Source organism: Suncus etruscus, chromosome 2 (assembly GCF_024139225.1).
Source record: "Suncus etruscus isolate mSunEtr1 chromosome 2, mSunEtr1.pri.cur, whole genome shotgun sequence".
NCBI classification, from domain to species: domain Eukaryota; kingdom Metazoa; phylum Chordata; class Mammalia; order Eulipotyphla; family Soricidae; genus Suncus; species Suncus etruscus.
This window is the reverse complement of record NC_064849.1, coordinates 51,616,145-51,639,225: the sequence shown is the minus strand read 5'-3', so window position 1 is coordinate 51,639,225 and position 23,081 is coordinate 51,616,145. Positions and strand designations below refer to the sequence as shown.

At 33.8% G+C, this 23,081-nt stretch overlaps 1 pseudogene; it reads right to left on the bottom strand.

Annotated features, from left to right (window-relative positions):
* Positions 1 to 224: 224 nt before the first annotated feature.
* LOC126001694 (mortality factor 4-like protein 1) lies at positions 225 to 1,535 on the bottom strand (annotated as a pseudogene).
* Between the last annotated feature and the right edge of the window lie 21,546 nt (positions 1,536 to 23,081).

Genomic DNA, 23,081 nt, shown 5'->3' with positions numbered 1-23,081 from the left:
CTAGGAGACGGACCGCGGTTCGATCCCCCGGCGTCCCATATGGTCCCCCAAGCCAGGAGCGACTTCTGAGCGCATAGCCAGGAGTAACCCCTGAGCGTCACCGGGTGTGGCCCAAAAACAAAACAAACAAAAAAAAAAAAGTATATCAAGTGCACAAGAGGACTAAGCACAGAAGTGTTAGAGAGTTCCCAAATAACATATGCCTGTGCTTCACACACTGCTTTCTAGTGATTCTCAGGAAGTCCTACTTCATAATCCCTAGATCTAAAATAAGTTGTCAATTTCTTCTCCAAGTACTTTAGAAAATCATGAATTCCATAACAAAGCAAGTTCTTATTATCCAGAAGTGTTGAAGCCAACATTGCTTCAAGTCTTATTATCTCAGCAAGTGCAGTGCACCATACATCTGGGATATGGTGGCATCAAGGTGCCTACCAGGATTTCATTATATTGTGATCTCTCAAAGTTATACAGAATTTGAGTGCCCGTTACACTGAAGGATTTTTTTTATTCTTGCCACAACTTCATTGACAGCATACTCATTATATACATTTCTTCAAGATTTATTATAGTTTGCATCATTTTCTAAAATGGAATTCACATTCTTTTGGACAGTAAGATAGAAGAGCTCTTCTTTAATATTTTTTATTTAAACACCTTGGTTACAAACATGATTGTGGTTGGGTTTCAGTCATATCAGATGACACCCCCACATCACCAGTGCAACATTCCCATCACCAATGACCCAAATATCCCTCCTCCCTCCCCACCCCTACCTGTACTCTAGACAGGCTTTCCACTACCCTCATACATTCTCATTGTTAGGATAGTTCGCAATGTAGTTATTTCTCTAACTAAACTCGTCACCCTCTGTGGTGAGGTTAAAGAGGTCGGCTGTAACGTCCAGCCCTCCTCTGTCTCTGAAAATTGTTGAGAAATGTCTTTCATTTTTCTTAAAACTCATTGATGAGTGAGACCATTCTTTCTCTTTCTCTTTCTCTCTGACTTATTTCATTCAGCATAGAGCTTATTCAGTCAAGTAATTAAATCCCAGTCATAAACCAACCATCATTTTAGTTTCTCAGAAATTTTTACTTCAACTTTACTTCAGTTTTCACTTTACTTTTTGCATTTACTTTAAGTCCATCTGTTCATAAAAGTCTCATTTTCAACTCATTTTCAAGAATCTACTTGGGCTCTTTTCTTCTGAGAAAGTGAAGTGTCTCACTGCATTGCCTTCATTTCCAGTTCCAGAAGCTTTTGGTTTTATCTTACTTCCTTTTTTTATGTTCATTTTTTGATTAACATTTTGAAGTTTTCACTGTTTCTGCAAATTGGTATGCATATTTGAACACCCTGTTTTCTGGAATTCATTCATCCCAATTTTTTATTTCAGCTTCTGTTATATATAAAGTATTTTGCATTTTTGTCCTTTATGGCAACCTCTACACACTTAGCTTCTTAAAGAAGAGGCCTGTGAAATGTGGCACTCACTCATCTTTCTGAAATTTAGCCTTTGGGTCCTGCTTGGGCATTATTAATAAATTATTTGTATCCTTCTCTTCCTCCAGCACCCTACTATTAATACCTACTCCTATCTCACCCAGACCCATCAACCCCCCCCCCCCAGTCTTCTTTTCTAACACTTCATAAACAGACAAATGTTGATAAAGCTAAAAAGTAAAAATCTAACTACCTCTATAGGTAACACATTCTTTTTTTTTTTTTGGTGGCTTGCAAAATATACCAAGTTTTAGCCAATGCTAATGAAACTCATTTATCACAAGAGATGCCAGTGGGGTGAGCATACCACCTTATGCTTTTAATATCCCAAATATCCATTAAAATGTGATATCTTGATAATTGAAAGTATTCACATAAAGTAACAGTTATCAAAATGCTCTTTAAAGACATAAAGTAAGTCAATGTTCAATAATGAGAGAATGATCTAATAAATCTTATACTTTTGCAATAAGTTTTAAATGATGACTTGTAAAGACTTTGAGTCTGGAAAGATGCACAGTGGGTAAGGAACTTGCCTGAATGTGGCTGACCCAGGCTTGATCCCTAGCATTCCAAATGGTTCCCAGAGCATTGGCAGAAATAATACCTCAGCATTACCTCAGGAGTAATACCTGAGCATCTCTGACTGTGGCCCCAAAACAAAATAAACAAACAAACAAAAAGACTAAGTAATGTAAGAAATTAAAAATAAAATATACAATGCCATGCATTTAAATATGCTTACACAAATATTCATATGCACATCTGATATATTAATTTGATTTTTATTGATTATTAAAGTTCTCATGCAAATTCCTTGAAATTCCAGCTTTCCATCTACAAACAACAATGAAAATACCTGATTCAAAAGTTAATGCATCAACTAAGATAATTTTATGTGTGTTATATATAAAAACAATTTCAAGGTGTTAAAATACTGTTAACTAGAAAACAACACAAGTTTATTATATGTATGTCATAGGAGATAAAATTTTAAATTTTTTGTTTAAAACTACTTTTAACATAGTATGAGAATACCCAAAGATAAACAAGGGTCAGGGAAAGGGACATGGAAGGATACTTAGAACAAAATGAACTTCTAGCTTCTTGTATAAAAACAGTGATTATATCATTTCACTCAAAGCTAGCCTAACGGTGAATGTATAATACAAAGAGTTAAAAGTGAGTGAACTATTTGATCCTAAATAAAAAAAAAGCACGAATATATCATAATGGGGCTGATGATGTGGGTCTTTTCTCCTCATATCAAATCCCCACTATGTAATTTACAGAAAAAAATGCCTTTCTTTGTGTTTCCTAATTTAGATTTCCTTTTTAATTTTATTTTTAACTTTAAGAGAGGCTCAATGTGGAATATACCAGAGCTATACTTCCCCAATGGGGAAAATTCAATATCCAATTATTAAAAATAAGGTATGAAGATAAATAAAAAAGAGAACAGAGGAAAACATATACCCTGTTCATGGATTGGGAGGATTAACATAATTGAAATAACAATATTTCCCAAAGCACTGTATAGATCTAATGCAATTGCTATAAGAATGACTGTGGCATATTTTAAAGAAGTAGATCATATACATCTGAAATTCATATGGAATAAAAAAACATCCACAAATAGCTAAAGAAATCCTGAGGAAAAGATGGGAGGCATCACTCTCCCTAAATTCAAATTGTACTATCAAGTAGTAGTCATTGAAACAGCATAGCATTAAAATAAAGAAAGACCCTCAGATAAATGAAATAGTCTTGAAAATTCTGACATTGACCCTCAGGAATACGATCAACTAAACTTTGATAAAGGGAAAAGAAATATGGAGTGGAACTAGGAAATCTCTTCAACAGTGGTGTTGGAAAACTGGTCAACTGGTCAACTACATGCAAAAAAATTAACTCAGACCTCACTTTAATGCCATGTACAAAGTTCAAATCAAAATAGATTAAAAATCTTGAACTGGTGATGGGTGGTGTTCTTCACATGACTGAAACCCAACCACAATCATGTATGTAATCAAGGTGTTTAAATAGACTATAAAAAAAAATCTTGATACCAAACCTGAAACTTTAAGGTAAATAGATGAAAATGTAGGCAGAACACTTCATGACATTGAAATTAAAGGCATCTTCAAGGAGAAAACACCTCTGTCTAAACAAATGAAAGCAGTAATAAATAAATGGGACTATATAAAACTGATAAGCTTCTGAACTTCAAAAGAAACAATGACTAAAATAAAATGACTACTTGTAAGATGGGAGATGATAACTAGTTCATATCTAAGATATACAAGGCACTGGTAAAACTTAGCAAGAAAAATAATAATCCTAAAATGGGAGAAGAAATGAACACATTTCCTCAAAGAACAGCCAAAAGACATGAAAAAAATACTCTACATCATTAATCTTTAGGGAGATGCAAATCAGAAAAACAATGGACATCATCTCAAACCACAGAAACTGACACATCACAATGAACAAAAAACCAAAAAAGAAAAAAAAAGAAAAAAAGAAAAGAAAAGAAAAAGAAAGAAAAAAAAATCAGTGTTGGAGCAGATACAGAAGAAAGGGACTCTCATTTACTCAAGACTTGTCCAACCTTTTTTGGGAAACAATACGGATAGTCCTCAAAAACTAGAAATTGAGTTTCTTATATTACCCAGCACTTCTACTTGTAGGAATTTAACCTAGGAGCCCAAAAACACTATGTAGAACAGACCACTGTATCCCAGTATTTATCAAAGCACTATTCTAAATAGCCAGAATCTAGAAATAACCCAAGTGCCCAAGAACAGGTGAACGGCTAAAAAATCATGATACAGCTACACAATGGAATATTAAAATAGTGGTTAGGAAAAAGGAAACCATGAAATTTGCTAATAGATATGGAAAGTGTTATGTTGAGTGAAATGAGAGACAGACATAGAATGATCTCACTCATTTGTGGAATATGAGAAAACATTATAGTATATAATAATATAAAAGACAATAGTGATAATGGCCAGAGAGCCCGAGTGATAGCACAGTGGTAAGGTGTTTGCCTTGCACGTGTCCAACACAGTACGGACCTTGGTTTAAATCCTGGCATCCCATATGGTCCCCAAGCCTGCCAGGAGTGAGTTCTGAGCACAGAACCAAGAGTAAGTCCTGAGTGCTGGCAGAAGAAGAAGGAGGAGGAGGAGAAGGAGGAGGAGGAGGAGGAGGAGGAGGAGGTGGAGGAGGAGGAGGAGGAGGAGGAGGTGGAGGAGGAGGAGGAGGAGGTGGAGGAGGAGGAGGAGGAGGAGGAGGAGGAGGTGGAGGAGGAGGAGGAGGAGGAGGAGGAGGAGAAAGAAGGAAAGAAAGAAAGAAAGAAAGAAAGAAAGAAAGAAAGAAAGAAAGAAAGAAAGAAAGAAAGAAAGAAGAAGAAAGAAAGAAGAAGAAGAAGGAAGGAAGGAAGGAAGGAAGGAAGGAAGGAAGGAAGGAAGGAAGGAAGGAAGAAGGAAGGAAGGAAGGAAGGAAGGAAGGAAAGGAAGGAAGGAAGAAGGAAGGAAGGAAGGAAGGAAGAAGGAAGGAAGGAAGGAAGGAAGGAAGGAAGGAAGGAAGGAAGGAAGGAAGGAAAGGAAAGGAAAGGAAAGGAAGGAAGGAAGGAAGGAAGGAAGGAAGGAAGGAAGGAAGGAAGGAAGGAAGGAAGGAAGGAAGGAAGGAAGGAAGGAAGGAAAGAAAGAAAGAAAGAAAGAAAGAAAGAAAGAAAGAAAGAAAGAAAGAAAGAAAGAAAGAAAGAAAGAAAGAAAGAAAGAAAGAAAGAAAGAAAGAAAGAAAGAAAGAAAGAAAGAAAGAAAGAAAGAAAGAAAGAAAGAAGAAAGAAAAAGAAAGACACATTTTCATTCAGCAATAGAGTATAGCTTATTTAAATAAAGAAAAATCCCAATGAAGAGAGGGCATGGTAATAATTCCTAAATGAAATAAATGTACTTTAGTGTTGGGAAGTAAGTATAATAGCTGTAAATATAGTACTACTTAAAGAATGACTATAATTGGAGACTCATAAAGGAAGAAGATAAATGAGTGATATTATATTATACCTTTAACATTTTTGGTTAATAATCTACTTACTAGAGATACACAAACTTCTAAGAATAAGTTGTAAATAAATAGAAAATATGAAGGTATCATTAATGAGTATGAAAAATAAGTAAATAAAAAAATCTTTCAACAAAAAATTCCAGGAGCAAAAGTTGCACTGATGAAGGGCAATATACATTCTATGACTGAAACCCAACTATGAACATTTCTGTAACTACAGAGCTTAAATAAAAAATTATTTAAAAAAATACAATAAGTTTTATGAAAAATAACTTTGGAGATGAAGTAGGTGTTGCTAAAAATGTGAATGAATCCCCTTTTGTGGAATGTTCTTGGATATAACTTTTTTGTGATGTGCATCTGATCACAACTTGAAACATTGCTTAAGTGTACTCCTTAGAAAAGGAATTTAAAAAGTGGAGGTCAAACTAATAGTTTAAAAAAAAAGTTTTTAAAAAAATAAGTATTTTCTTCTTTTTTGTATTGTTTTGTTTTTCACCTGGTCTGGGTTTACTCCTGGCTCTGTGTGAAGGGACCACTTCAAAGAGTGCTCAAGGGAGTTGAATTGATAGGGATTGAACCTAAATTGGCTGTATGCAAGGCAAGTACCCTACCCTGGGTATTACATTTCTAGTACCCAAATAAAGTATTTCTACTCCCCAAAAGATGAGACCAAGAGAAAACTTAAACCAAATACAATTTTATTAATTTATAATGACATAGATGTCTATTAACAAAAATAAAAGTGGTTATGTAAATCAAGAGTAATATTTTACCTGCTGTACTAACTTTATAAGAGCCATGAATAAGACTCTTAATATGCTATGCATCATTTTTTTGCCTACAAAATGAGAATGTTAATGGTCATGCTTCTGTGGCCCCCAAAATAATGTTACCAGTCAGAGAGCAATAGCACAGCATGTTGAGTATTTGCCTTGCACACTACCAACCGAGATTTGATGCAAAGTATCACATACAATCACTTAAGTCTGCCTAGAGTGATTCCTTAGAACAGAAAAAGGAGTGTGGCCCCAAAACAAAAGCAAAGCAAAAATATGTAAGTATTATATATAAACATTGCAGACAGAGGAGTACTTCAAAAGAATAAAAATGTAAAATGTCCCATAGCGAATTAAGAAATTTCTTTAACTGCCAATTCCCAATCTTGTGAAGCACATGTTATTAGGTGTTTTAGATCTGTTAGGGAATTTATTGTCTAAGGTTTTTTTTTTTAAAGGCAGATGATGTTTATTTAAATAAATCACAACAAGTCTTCATGTCTAAGGTTTTATAAAGACACTTCAAGCTTACAAAATAAACACTTGTGACAGAAACCTTGGTATCAGAATAGAGCACAAACAAGTCCTTAACTCACTCTTAAATCACTTAAATTATTCCTGAACCAGAAACTAGGTCAAGAAACTTGAAAAGAAATCTTTGCTCCTTTCATTATATAATATCCACTTTATGGTTGACTCATTATTTCCATAAGTAATAAAAAGAAGTATAATAAAAATAATATGCCTTTCTTATTTAATTAAAATTAAAAGGTTAGGTCTGCTAAACAATTAATCAAAAATAAAAGTTTAGGGATGGGGCGGGAAGAGAAAAAATAAATAAAAGTCTAATATCATTTACAAAACAAAATCAGTATTGAGAGCTTTGAGACTTTCCATAGGTTTGAAAATCAGGAAAATCACCCATATAATGGGAAGATGAAAAATAGTCTGAAAAGAAATCAATAGCATACAAAAGAACTATAGAATGAGTTCAGGGGGAATATAAAATCATTGGCAAATGTGAAGAAACAAAAGTTTAAAAAGTCACTGATAGAAACTTTCAGAGTTGAAAATTAAAGCCACTGAGATCTAAGAGGCCAAGAGGGTTCCAGTGAAAATAGATCCAATTAGTAAAACTTCAAAACATAATATACTCAAATGACAAAATCCAAAGATAGAGACCAAATATTGAAAGCATTAAGATCAACAAATAAACTTACATATAAAGAAAATTCCATAAGATGTACATCTAATATATCAAATGAGCCAGAAGAATATGGAATGCAAAAATAAAATAAAATAAACATCTCACTCAAGAGTATTCTATCCAGCTAGATTATCTTCAGCTTTGAAGAAAACTCCATACCTTAGGGAACAGTTTCACAGACTTGAAACCAGTTTTGCAAGAAGTGTTACAAGACTTTCTTTCAAGAATAAAATAATCTTCCCAGCATGTGGCATTGAGTAGGCAATCATAACGCATATGATTGTCCTCTAGTAGATTAAGGAAGATTAAGAATATATAGCAATTAATGATAACAAATGGAATTCTATTGATTTATTTTCTGATCATTGTATTTGTTATTTCTTTAAGTTTTATTGGACCAAGTAATATGAAATAAATTTGTCATATATCTGGCAAGGAGACAGACTGATTAGTTAGAGGGAAATGGTAGAAAGAAGGAGACATTGGTGGTGGGATTGGTTGGGAACATTATATGCCTAAAACAACTCTATTGTTTCAACTTACAAAGTTGACCTTTGTAAACCATAGTGTCTCAATAAACATGCTTTAAAAAAAAGAAAATCTAAAATGTGAGTTTGAGTCACAATTTTCTCATCTCTAAATAAAGAAATTTCAATTAGTCGAACCCATGAACATTTCTAGATAATGCTGCAAATATAACTTGTAAATATGGGGCCAGAGAGATAGCACAGCAGGAAGGCATATGCCTTGCAAGCAGCCAACCCAGGACCAAAGGTGGTTCTAATTCTGGCATCCCATATGGTCCCCCGTGCCTGCCAGGGGCGATTTTTAAGCACAGAACCAGGAGTAACCCATGAGAGCCACCAGGTGTGGCCAAAAACAAAACAAAAAACAAAACAAATGAAAAATGAAAATATGGAATATATTAATACGTGTTTCATAATGACAAGAATATATATATCACCATAGTGTCAATAATATCTTTCTATAGTGGAGATACCACTACATGTGGTGGTAATTAATACCACTATAGCAACATCACTACACTTAACATAAACGCTCTAATCAAATCTCTGAAAAAGGAAGGAAAAAAGTGACAAAAGAAATGGAAGAGGGTAGGAGATAAGGATGAAAAGGTAAGAAAAGGGGAGGAAAGAAGAAAGGGGAAGAGGTGTGAGAGAGGAATTAAAAACCCTTTTGATATATAATAACATAAGGTGTCAGTTTTGTGGCAGTTTTTCAAACTTCTTGCTTCAGTAATATTTTATCTGTTAGTCATTAGAATGTTACAAGGCCAAAATATATATACATGTAATTTTGGCTTTCTGGAAAAGAATTATTTCATATTTACCTGTCAGTGGTTGTAAAAGTAAATTATTTTATGCAGCCAGAGGCCCATATGCTAGCCTTATTTCTACTTCTAATTAACTGCTCAAAAGAAAATATGTCATTTGGTTTTTGTAGGTCTGTTTTATCATGGTTCTTGAGGCATCTCTCATAATGAGAACTAATGGTAGAGACTTACACATTTAGGACCATTACAGCATTTTTAGACTAAAAATTAGTTCATGCTGGTGGCTAATCCTTTTTTTGTAGATAACTCAAATATTTATGGAAACTAAATTTTATTTTGATAATGATTACCAATCCCATTTCTCAAAAGTTGTAAAATGTGGGCAGGAGAGATAGCATGGAGGTAAGGCGTTTGCCTTACATGCAGAAGGTCATCAGTTCAAATCCGGCTTCCCATATGGTCCCCCGTGCTTTCCAGGAGTAATTTCTAAACATGGAGACAGAAGTTTCCCATGAGCACTGCCGGGTGTGACCCAAAAAACAAAAAACAAAAAAAAAAGACAAAACAAAAGTTGCAAATAAAAAAGTCTAAAAGTAAAGCATTCCTTAACAACATATAATGAAATACCACTATAAGAGTATTATTAAAATATTTGGAAATTCTTCCTACTATTCTAAAAAGCAGAGTTTCTGACTTTAAGTTGACCAGTGTGTCTTCCACGAAAAAACATATTTTTACTTGTTTAAAAAGTGTGTGTAATTGCTGTAAAATAATATTTTGTGAACACAATTTCAGACTTTCTAATCATGCTCTAGGGAATCCATGAACTCATTTCCTCTGAACTTCTATTACTTATGTTTTATGTTAAGAAATTATATTGGTTTGTAAAAGCATTAGTTAGCCAGAAAAGTAGTCTCTAGAGAAACAATTTCATTATTAAATGCAAAATAAAATACAAAATAGCAGGAAAAAGACAACTTTCACCTTTCTCAACATTCCTAATAGGCATACAGAGAACAGGTGAGTAGAAGTGAATTCTAGAAGATTCAGCACATCTACTTTAAGAACAATGTAGACATAATGAAGAGGGAATTTATTTTTTCAGAACCAAACACAAGTCCCTGTATAGTCACATTATGATAAAGATACTAGGTCCTGGAGAGATAGTATAGCAGGTAGTCATGCACACAGCTTACTCAGGTTCAATCCCTGGTACTTCATATGATCCCCTCATCCCCTTCAGGAGTGGTTCCTGAGCTAGAGCCAGGAGTAAGCCCTGAAAACCACTGGTGTGGCAAAATAAAAATAAACAAAAAAAATTACAAGATACAAGATTGGAAGCATTTGCATGACTGAGTTGAAGAGCACAAGTGAGAGATGACAGAAGTCTTTTCTCACCCATTTCACTAAAGGCCAGTCTCTCATTATTGCTTAGTCAGCATTATGGTTCCGTTCTATGAGGAATTCCACCATGTCAGCCATATCTGCTAAATTCATAATACTGAAAATATTCTACTCCCAGATAACTACTTATCAATCATTAACTGTGTAATATTCACATAGAGTAAAACTTTGTTTGAGCCAATACATATAATAAAATTTGATTTGTAAGACTAGACTATAAAGAAAACAACAATAAAGCCAAAAAAATGTATGGTAATGAGTAAATGCAAGCCCAGAAGAAAGAAAATATGGATTCTGGAGCTAGATTTGACTTTGAAAATTACCAAAACAACAATTCTCTCCCAATTCTTGAAGTTTTAATCTGTAAAATAAGAAATTCATTTCAGTGGTAGGTTTTCTAACTTTTATTAGAATAAGAACCCCCTACACTATTCTTTTTTTGCAACAAAATTGACATGAGTTCAAGTTTCACCAGTTGCCTACCGGTCTCCTCCCATTTAAACTCCAAACCAATAAGTTTTAGAATTTCTGAGCCTCCTCCTCTGGCTCCTTTAAATGACAAAGAGAGTATACAAAACAGTTGTTAGTTCCTAAATATTAATAGTGAACCTTAGGGCTCTTGGAAAGGGTTTATAGGAACAGAAGAAACTTCTGGAAACTGGCTGGACTGGATCAATAGTACAGCAGGTAGTCTTGTATGCAGACAGCTCAAGTTTGATCCCTTGCATCCTACATGGTCCCCTGAGCACCACCAAGAATAATTTCTGAGTGCAGAAGGAGGACTAATCCCTGAGTACCACGTGGGTGCATAAAATTTGATGACTATGCATAATAATCAATTCCAACAATTGCCAGCTTTTTTTTTTTCGGGCCACACCCGTTTGATGCTCAGAGGTTACTCCTGGCTAAGCTCTCAGAAATTGCCCCTGGCTTGGGGGAACCATATGAGATGGCAGGGAATCGAACCTTGATCTTTCCTTGGCTAGCACTTGCAAGGCAGACACCTTACCTCTAGCGCCACCTTGCCGGCCCCAATTGCCAGCTTTGTTTTAGACAATTGCTGTTCACCTTCTAACACTTCACAGGAAGTATTCAACAATAGCCATAGCAATGGTATAGTACCTCTATTCCACAAAAATAGAAAACCTGTTACTGTCACTTACTTTTGTTTTGGAAAGTTAATGCAGTCAAATAATAGAAAATTTTAAAAGAATTATTTTATTGTAGTGAATTACATATTCCTAATCTACAACATTTCATTCTCCTCAAAAGTAAAAGCATTATTGCCTCCTTACACATAACATTTTCTTTTATACATGACAAGTCATAATAAAATTGTGTAGACTGCTATTCTGCATGCAGAGAATATTTTTCTAATGAACATCTAGTATGTTGGATGAGCCAAGTGTTTAAAATAAAACCTGAATATAAAAAGTAAGATGTGAAAAACTAACTCATTCATTCATTAAACAAATGTTTGAGCATCAATAATAAGTTACTCATGTTAGGTAATAAATTTTTGAAAAAAATTCTGCCTTCATAAAACATATATTCTTTTTTATGTTCTGCTTTTCTTTTTTTATTATGAAATATTTAAGCACCATGATTGCAAGCATGATTGTTCTTGTTTCCATTAATTGTTTTCCTCTTCCTCTTTCATTTCTTTTTTTTAAAACTTTATTATTGATTGATTGGTTTTTGGGCCACACGCAGCAGAGCTCAGTGGTTACTCTCGTCTTCACTCAGAAATCGCCCATGGCAGGCTGGGGGACCATATGGAATGCCAGGAATAATACTGGGTCCCTCCCAGATCAGCTGCATGCAAGGCAAATGCCCTATTACTGTGCTCTCTTCAGCCCCTCTTCCTCTTTCTTTTTCCTCTTCTAACCCTGCCTTCAAACCTAAAATGGTTTGAAGGTGATAAGTTATAATATATTCTACAAGAAAAAGTTAACCTGCAGTTGGCAGGACCAAAGATATATTAGTCACACTTTGTGGGGTCTGGGTCACTGGAGACTAATACATTTTTAGAATGAATAACAACACTGCTATCACTACAGCATGACATAATGAAGCAGAAACAATAAATAAAAAATAGTTAAATGAAGGAAAAAAGGAGAGAGAAAAATTAAAAAGTCAGAAATTTGAATTATTTATTTGGCGGAGAGCACTAACTGTCCTCAAATATTTATTCCATTTTTCCTTCCTTCAATAATAAAATCCCTACCATACTACTTAATTTTTATCTGAACCCCTAATGAAAAAATGCTTAACGCCACTAATCATCAGGGAGATGCAAATCAAAACTACAACAAGGTACCATCTTATATTAATGAGACTGGCACACATCACAAAAAACGAGAACAATTAGTGCTGGAGGGAATGTGGAGAGAAAGGAACTCTTATTCACTTCTGGTGGGGATGTCATCTAATCCAACCTTTATGGAAAGCGTTATGGAGATTCCTCAAAAACTGGAAATTGAACTCCCATCTGATCCAGCTATACCATTTCTAGGGATATACCCTAGGAACACAAAAATACAATTTAAAAATCCCTTCCTCACACCGATATTCATTGCAGTGCTATTTTCAATAGCCAGACTCTGGAAACAACCAAGATGCCCTTCAACAGATGAATGGCTAAAGAAACCGTGGTACATATACACAATGGAATATTATGCAGCCTTCAGGAGAGATGAAGTTATAAAATTTTCCTATACATTGATGTACATGGAATCTATTATGTTAAGTGAAATAAGTCAGAGGGAGATAGGCACAGAATAGTCTCATTCATCTATGGGTTTTAAGAAAAATTAAAGACATTACTGTAATAAGGTCCAGAGACAATAGAATTAAGGACTGGAAGGACTGGAAGCTCAGGCTTACAATTTGAAGCTCACCACAAAGAGTGGTGAATGAACTCTGTTAGGGAAATAACTCCACTAATAACTAACATGACAATGTTAAAGAATGAGAGAAGTAGAATGCCTGTCAAGAATACAGGCAGGTATGGAGGAGGGAGGCATTGGTGGTGGGAATGTTGTACTGTTGATGGGGGGGGGGTGTTCTGTTTATAACTGAAACCCAACTACAAACATACTTGTAGTCATGGTGCTTAAATAAAGATTTATATATATATATATAATATAATATATAATAATTTTATATAATATTTATAATAATTACCTGTAAGCCTACTAAGATTCTGAGTTCTTTGCAGCTAGGTGTCCATTTCATTAAATTATAGACAATTGTATGTGAAAGCAAGTTACAAGTAATAGTCAAGCAGGCAATAAGCAATAGTATGTGAGAGCAATTTGGGAATTATATCTAGGAAACTTCCTCTCCCCACTTAACAACACTCCCACCAATTAACGCTAGAATTAAGGAGACAATGGCAGTAATTCAAGTTTTGTTATGCAAACAGAGATTATATCCTAGGGAAATATGAAAAACAGAGAAAACCTATATTTTTTACCTTATCAACAAAATTGCCTACATTTCCTTTATGAGTCACTATATTTTTGGATCTCTTTTTTTAAACAAGCTTATATAGTATTATAATAAACAAAAATTAATTATACTTATAAATAGACATGCAATAAGGCCTCTGCCTTGAAGTTTTAAGGGTAATGATCACCAGGGAGTCAGAACTCTAACTCAGATCATAAATGGCAAGTCACACTAAGAAAGCTGCATAATCCAGAGGATTCCATAGTCATATCAGGTAGATTAGATTTCAACAAGCCAAAAGAAGTTTCAGCAGGAGGCTGAAATCGCTCAGCATTCCCTTATGCCAGTTATGGCTATTTGCTCATTTTTTGTTACATGGAACTTAAAAATGTACCTATTTTTCCTGTCACACAAGCATCTAGCTTTTCTTTTATTTCCCCCAAAATGGATGTGTGACTAGAAATGATTAAATGTGTCTAATCTCTTATTGTGTTTTTATTTCATTTCTTATGACAGTAAAATAAAGAGCAGAGTGGATATAACTGAATATGTTCAGATATAGAATACCATATTGATTACAGATACAAATTGTATTTTATTCTATCATTGAAACTGTCTTTTTATTTCCCATTAGAAACTTTTCTCTAATTACTTGAAGAACATCATAGTTATTAAAACATAATTTAAAATAATGTTGCTAACTTTCTATCTTGCATTCTGTATATTTTATACCTCCTTATATACTTTGCACTAATATATTTTAAAGCTACATTTGAAAAGCATTTATATATACATATATTATAAATATATATTTGGGGGGACCACACCGGGTGATGCTCAGTGGTAACTCCTGGCTATGCACTCAGAAATTGCTCCTGGCTTGGGGGAACATATGGATGCCAGGGCATTGAACTGCTAGGCTAGTGCCAGCAAGACATGTCTTACTGCTCCGCACCACTGCTCTGGCCTCTATATATTTTTATTAATTCATCTAATTAAGCTTGAAAGTTGTAGACAAATAAGTTAAATATGCTAATACCAAAAATGTATAGTATCTCCTGACATTTCATTTTTCTTCAGATTTTCAGTTTGCTTTTCCTCCTACATAGCACAATAAAACATAGAGCTACAATCAATGTGTGATGACAAATGGTCTCAGAGTTGGATTTTCATTCTTCTAAATATAATAGCAATTGTATGTTGGAAAAGATAGATGTAATCAGCCACCCTCAGACAAAAGTAAGATGACTATTCTGGCAAAATGTTCAAACCACATTAAGCTCTAATTTGAAATTATGTTTGAAAGAACGCAATGCAATGAGGACCAAGATATTTGTACAGCAACATAGAACTGAACTTACTAGACATATTTAAGAGATGGAAACAATTAAGTGCATTTGTTTCTAAATAGAATGAGTATATTAGAAACTTGTAAATCAAAAATAAATAATTTTACTAGACACTATTATTTGTTGTTATGCAATACTTATATCATTTCCTTTAATGGCCCTCTGAGATTATTCTAATAAAATGCTACTTTTAAGAGTGAATAAACTGTTTTATTTAACATTATTGATATCATAGCATTTCATACAAATTATCAACATATGGAAGGAAGTAGGTGAGAGAAGAAAGAAAAATATACCATTCTATTGGTGGGGGGAGTTATGGTTTGTTTTCAAAAATGATGAATCTCAATGCCTTCTGTTTTATCCTTATCTAGTGTCATTGACACTTTTTTTAAAAAAAATGTGAAATGTAAGTCTTTGGGGAATCAGAAACAACGAGTCCTTCAAATGAAAATAACAATTATTCTGATACCAATTAGATTTGAAATAATGCTATTTCCATGACAATAATACTCAGCTCCAAATGTGAGATGATCAGATACCAGTATATCATCAAGCCTGGCTAATAGACATACCAGACCACTCGATCATGAAGAGTTTCTTTAAGACCAATTGTCCTTGTGGTAGACTGGCTGGCGTCTTCTCCCTTGGATTCTCTCCTGACAAGCCTGGCTAAGAGAGGTGGCTCTTTGTAGACCATAATGAAGTACAGGTCCACAAGGGTGGTACTGCCAAAGCCCTATGACAGTTTGCCAAGAATTGATGCTATGGAGTATTGAAGACAAGGCACAGCCCTTTTTATTTTTCCTCTTATATTAAACTAGTTTCTAGAAGAATCATATGAACACTTCAGTGAATAAAGATCAAGAGGAAATTTTTTCTCCATAGAAATCACACATTACCAAAAATATATGTAAGGTCTTTTCATACATGGAATACTAAGAAAGGGGAACAAACTTGCTAATTCTTAATCTCATTACTGTATAACTGCAAAACACTCAAAGACCCTTTAAAAGCTTATTTTACTTATTTAGAAACTTAGAGAAATGTAAAATTTCTGCATAGAGATAGGCTGGGGGATTGCTGTCAAGCAATGTGCACTGCTGAGGGGATGGGAGATAGAAAATTGTATGACTGAAAATCAATCATGAATAACTTAGTAACATGGTGATTCCATTTTTTTAAATTACCGAAAAAAAAAAAACCAGAAACACTAGCAATTAAGTGCAATTTCCTAAACAGTGAATATTCCTCCTAGGATTCCAATAAGATTAGGAGAGTTTATTTGACTTTGATATCATGCCCATTCAAATAGCTTAGAAAAAAGTTAGAGATGCTCTTTATAGTAGCATTCCATCTAAAATATTTAGAAGGGAAATTATCCACAGTCAACTAAAGAAACATCAAGTCTAATGAACATCAACGAATGACCATCAAGTCAATGAGACATCAAGTCTAATGAATTACTTCAATTATTCCCCGTTCAAAGTATATTTTAATTGAATTAATTAGGCTCCAGTACTATAATTAATATTATCCATAACTTCACCTAAAATAGTTAAAAAGTGCTGTGCTTGTTGAAAGTTACATTAAGAATAAAAACATAAAAGCATATGTTAAAGTAAATGTTTAAATTTTGCATATAAACATAAAATAGAAATTGTCTAGCAGGATAATCCCACTCTAACAAAAAATGATGATAATAATATTTTACGACCAGAGTGATAGTACAATGGGATGATTTTCATATTGGATTCAATCCCCAGCATGACATATAGTCCACTGAGCCCTGACAGGACTGATAACTGAATGCAGAGCCAAAAGTAAGCCCTGAGCACCACTAGGTATGGCCAAACTAATAAAATAATATTTTTAAAGGGTTACAGAAATAGTATAGCAGGTAGGATGCTTGTCTTGAAAGCAATAAACCTGGGTTTTATAATTGACACTGTTTGTGTTCCCCTGAAGTCCACTAGGAAGAATACCAGAAATAAGTCCAGTTTAGCTTGCCATAGTACAAAAATGAGAACATTTTAGGTTTGGTTTTTTTTTTTTTGAGGGGGGGTCACACCAGTGCTGCTCAGGGATATCCTGGCTATGCGCTCAGAAATTGCTCCTGACTTGGAGGATATATGGGACACCAAGAAACGGTCCATCCTAGGTTAGCACGTGCAAGGCCGACGCCCTAAGCCACCTTATGCCACCGCTCTGGCCAAAAAAAAAAAAAAAAATAGAACATTTTAAAGGACAACTTAAGGATGAACTTTGAGAGAAGAAACAGAACCTGAACTTGTTGAGCAAGGATAGTCATACAACAAATTAGCTGATGAACATTTAGTGCGCACCTGATTTGTATAAGACACTGTGTTCCAAGATTCATAAACATAAATTCAGAACACAGAACTTATATTCATACAGAATATAAATTTTCACTTCCTTGGCACTTTCAAGTCAATCTTGATACCAAATTTATAGGTCAATGGCATAGTTAGGATAGTTAATCTTGAATTATTCTGCTTTTACTTGGAAATTTGAGAGTAAAAAATACTACTTTACAATGAGTAAACGTTCATTTACTCACCAAATATGTGTGCACTACAACGCAAGATCTACTACTACTAAAGGCGCATTTTAAATTCTTTAACATCTTTAACATCTTGCATCACTAAACTTGTTAGTGAATGCTCATACTAGAAGATCTTTCCAAACTAACCAGAACATATCCTTTTAATAAAAATTAATAGCTATGTTCTCATTTTCAAAGTTTGCGATTAAAACCTACAGTGAAAGAATCCAGCTGAGAAGAAAGTTCCTTTTGGTTTTAAGAAAAAAGTAATGTTATTAAATTTATCAAAACAATATGAATTGAATATGTTGTTGTTGGGTCCTCCACTTATAATAGAAACCAAATAAGCTTGCTAGTTAAACTCATAAATTATTTGTCACATAATATTTCAACAACAATTATAAACATAAAAATTAAGGTGTGAAAGAAAATATGACTATCAACGATAATCAAACTAAACAAATGCAGCTCTTTTTTTACCTGTGATGTGATTGCCGAGATTTCAAAGAAAACCACATAATCTCACGTGTTAAAAATACTCTTACACATATTTAAAGCATGGCAGAACAGCTTTTCAAAACATAACTGTAATACTGAATGCCATTCCAACTGCCATTTCAGATCCTTTGACATGGCAGCTTAGATAGCTAATCTTGGCTTATACTTTTAAAAACAACTTTCTACAACTTTACATAGTAGCATTATATCTTTCGCATAGTTTGTACCTATTTTTTAAAAAATGCACTGTTAAATTTCTTTTGATATTGACAAAAAGGCAGTTACTCATCTTACCTTTCACTGTAGATAAAAAAAAAAAGGTATATGAATCATCTTTTTGAAACTTGGAATGCAGGTGAAACAGTGGACATGAGTGGAGACTTAAGAAATGATTTCTCTTATTATCTAAACTTTTTTTCTGAGAATCAGCCATGGAAAAAATCATGTTCTTAGCATCAGTGTATTTATTTAAAAAAATACAAAGTGGTAAAAAAGAAAAGTATTTCCAGGGAACATTTATTTACTATAAGTTGTGGCTTGGTAAGTGCTGTGTGTTCTGGAAACTTAAAACTGATTTATCCTGTCAAGGTCTTTTAAAAGTAGGCACATGGTAAACATACTTTCACATTTTAGAGCAGGGTCTCATTATATTTTATAAGAAGGTTCTTTCCACTGTCCCATGTGGATACTGGCATTCTTAAATGTGCAGATATAAGAACAAGAAATTTAATAGTATCTTCATATGATAGATCAAATATAACATATATTCAAATACATTTTTATCCTCCAAATGAGATTACAAGGGGAAAGGGCATAAAGTGATGATATTAAATGTAGCTCAAATGATACTTCTTTATGAAGAAATTTAAGCTCCTTCAAATGGTGTCAAATTGAAAGCCAAGGCTCAATACTGCCATCTCCTTCTTAAAAGATGAAATACAAGGAGTACTCTTAAGAATATAGGATAGATAAAACAAAAGGAAGTAGCTACTGGGTACATACAGTTTATGATAATAATTTTATTGTTTCAAACAAAGTCTGCATGCTGTATTAAATCAATATAGTTTAAGAACAAACTAATAAATATTTTATTTGTATTTTCCCATCTCCCAAATAAGAAATCTATAACTAACTTATTTATCTTACTGTTAATAATAGTACAACTAAATATTCTGGTTTTAAATTATTTAATGCTTGAGATAACTATTCAACTAGTTAATAAATCTGGCTCTAATTTTGGTAGAATAAATCATTGACCAATATTGTAGGCCTCTAATTTCACTCTTTGAATCTGTTCCTTAGCTAGCAATTAATATTTGAATGAATATTCAACTAAGAATGTATTTTTTAAATTATTTGCTTGAAGTATGCTAAATGCAAGTTACTCACTGAAGGTAAATGTGTAATGTATTAGCAACCACATAATGCTTATTGAATAATATTATCAAGAAGGCTATAGTGAGTTCTTGGACAGTGATTTGATGCCAGTTGTCTCATAATAATTTTAAATCTATCCTTTATCAGGGAATACTACCAAGATTGATATGAGACTAAGAAAAAGAATGAGGAAATTAGGGAAATTATTTAAGCATTGCATTTAGAGGTTTAAAGGGACAAAAACCATGTATTACAAAGTGCGCACAATACTAATAAGTAATAGTAGAGAACTTAATTACAAAAAATAAGTCAAAGGATTACCTTTACTTTATTTCATACTTCTTAAACGATTTGCATTTTGCTAAACAACAAATGTTGAATTGCGATCTTTCCTTCTAAAATTTAATAAAGTAAAAAGTCAGATTCAAAGATTCAAAGCAATATAGGATTAAAAAACCTCAGAGAACCAGAAATATAGGATGTTCTATTTCTTTAAAAGTATTTCCATTCTATTTATCAAACACCATTATCCCTCTGGTACATTGAAACCTATGAGCAAAGCTTAAAGGAGAAAAGGAAAGTAACCATTGGACAGGCTTTTCATCCACAGGAAACTCAGATGTCCTTGTTGATACACAAGAAAGAGTACATCTTAAAAGGTAAGGCTCAAAGACAAGAAGGGCCATTTATCCAAGAAGGAAAATGAAAATGTATGTATGTGAGTACTGCAACCAAGTATGTACAATGCAATATACAGCATCAACAACAACAAAAGAGAATGAAAGAGGGAGAAAACAAAAATTTTAATCAAGTGTCTCCTACTGGGGCCAGAACGATAACACTGCAGTAGGGAAATTTAGCACCACAGTAGGGCGTTTGCCTTGCCTTCGGCTGACCTAGGACCTGGGTTTGATCCCTGGCATCCCATATGGTCCCCTGAGCAAGGAGTGATTTCTGAGTGCAGAGCAGGGAGTAACCCCTAAGGGTAACCAGGTGTGGCCAAAAAAAAAAAGTGTTTCCTACTATCAATGAAAGAGTAAATTCTTTTAATCCCTATCATATTATATCTATTATTTTTCTTTTTATTTTCTTTCATAAAAAGATTCAGCTCACATGTGTTAGTATAAGCATTTTAGAATAAGTTATTTGAATGTGGTATAGAGTGACTACCATAATAAATTTAGTGAACAACCATGACAGCTATATTTTTGTCATGAGCATCTTTTTTGGCTACATGTGATAGCATTAGTTTTTTCCTGAGAGACTAACACATCTTTATTATTCTATAACAACTAGCAAAATGTTTTGCTTTCATAAATCACATTTCTTTATAGCATCTCAGAGAACCTAGTATGATTGTGATCAAAAATATTATTTGGGGCCAGAGAGATAGCATGGAGGTAGGACATTTGCCTTGCATGCAGAAGGATCGTGGTTAGAATCCCGGCATCCAATATGGCCCCTCGAGCCTGCCAGGAGCAATTTCTGAGTGTGGAGCCAGTAGTGACCCCTGAGCGCTGCTGATTGTGACCCAAAAACCAAAATAATAATAATGATTATTTTTTCTTCTTTAATCCTCTATTTGTGTCTTCCTTATACTGTATCATTTAAACGCCTTCAATCATTATGTATTATTAAGCATAATCTTTCATGCCATAATGTTTTTATGACTAACTTTTCAGTCTGATTTCTATGCCTTAATCCTTCATTGTACTTTACTTTTTAAACACCTCCCATATAAAGTGGCTTTTAATTCCATAGTTATCTTTGTCATCCATTTAAATACTTATTCAATATCTTAATTTTTAATCTTTCTAACATAAATAATAAAGAAATATATAAAAGAACTGATATGGGAGTAATAGTAAATACCTAAAATAAACTACTATTAAAACACACTGGAAAAAATTGCCTTGAGAAGTTATCAGTTCAACATCACTAAACATCTAGTTATGGACCACTGCTTTCTAAGGAGTATAGAAAATATCAAACTCACCACAGATAATATTAAGTATAAAGCATGCACCATTCCTTCATATACATTACACTTTTTTAGGTGTTTGGTCATTTCATCCTCACAATAATCATTTGAAGATGGTTTCATTGTCTCAACTTACATGAGAATACTGAAATTTAAAGTTTTCAGAGGATTCAAGGATGATGTTCAGTGGTAGAGTGCCAGCCTTAAATGCATGGGACTGCAAGTACAATCTCCATCATTATTGCAGTATGATTCATGGCATCAGAAGTGCAACCCCAGAAAACTGCAACCAAGTACTTAAGCACTATATATTTACAATTCCCAGAACAACAATGGACACTGGACATCAAGGCAGTGTTAGAAAATGGAAAGAAAAATATGAACAAATAGAAGTGATATATTAAAACATATATATTTGGGGGCAAGAAAGATAGCTTAATAGTTAAACATAGGCTTTGTATGCAGGAGGTCTGGTTCACTGCTTGCCACTGGATGGTCCCCTGGCTACCACGTATATGACTCCTGAGCTCATACTTGGAATAGCTCTGAGCACTATTGGTGTGTTCCCCAAACATACAAATGTTTTTGTGTGTATAATATATATACATATATATATATATGGAAAAGGTTTATAACAAGTGGCACTTATAAATTCCACCAGGTGTATCTGGTTTTACTTCCCAAGCTTTTCCATCTCACACTATGCTACTTATATGTAAAAATAAGTGGCTAGGTAGGTACCTAAACCAGACATTAAATCAATAAATATATGCAGTCCCTTTCAGCAGCTACTTGAGAAATTATTAAGTTACATTTAAAAATAAAATAACAAGGCTGGAGCAACAATACAGTAAGTAGGTCTTGCTCACCACTGAAATAGGTTTAATGCCCAACACCCCACATGGTCCCTAAGCCCTAAAAGAATTGATTTCCTGGGCACAGAGACAGAAGTAAACCCTGGACACTTCTAGTTGTGGCCAAAACAAACAACAAACTAACAAAATAGGGTAACTAGATCATCCTCTTAAAACCTGTAAAATACATGCTTTCATGGCTAATTGTCAACAATGGGATGTAGGCCATTACAAAACCACTTAACCAGAAATACACTTTTCTAAGTGACTCTTGAAGAGCTACCATTCCACAGAACACATTGCTAAATTTGATCAAAAACAACTAAAATTTTTAAGTACTATTTACTTCATCAGCTTTAAGTCCATATTTTATTGTAAAAGTTAATTTTGGTACCTAAATAGACATTTAGAAAAACTTAGAAAAGCATTCATCAGGAGAAATAAGGAGCCTACATAAATAACTTAACAGAACTGATTAAAAATTAGAAAAGGACCAACAAATAGACCAAAAATAGGCAAGCAGAAGGAAATAATAAAACTTAGGGCCGAAGTTAATGAATTGGAAACCCAAGAAACAATCCAGAAGATCAATAACAATGAACCATTAGCAAGACTTACAAAAGCAGAAAAACTTAATAAACCAAATCAGAAATGAAAAGTATCACTATAGATTCCACAAATATTCAAAGGGTAAGCAGAGATTACTTTGAGAAACTTTATGCCACAAAACAAGAAAACATGG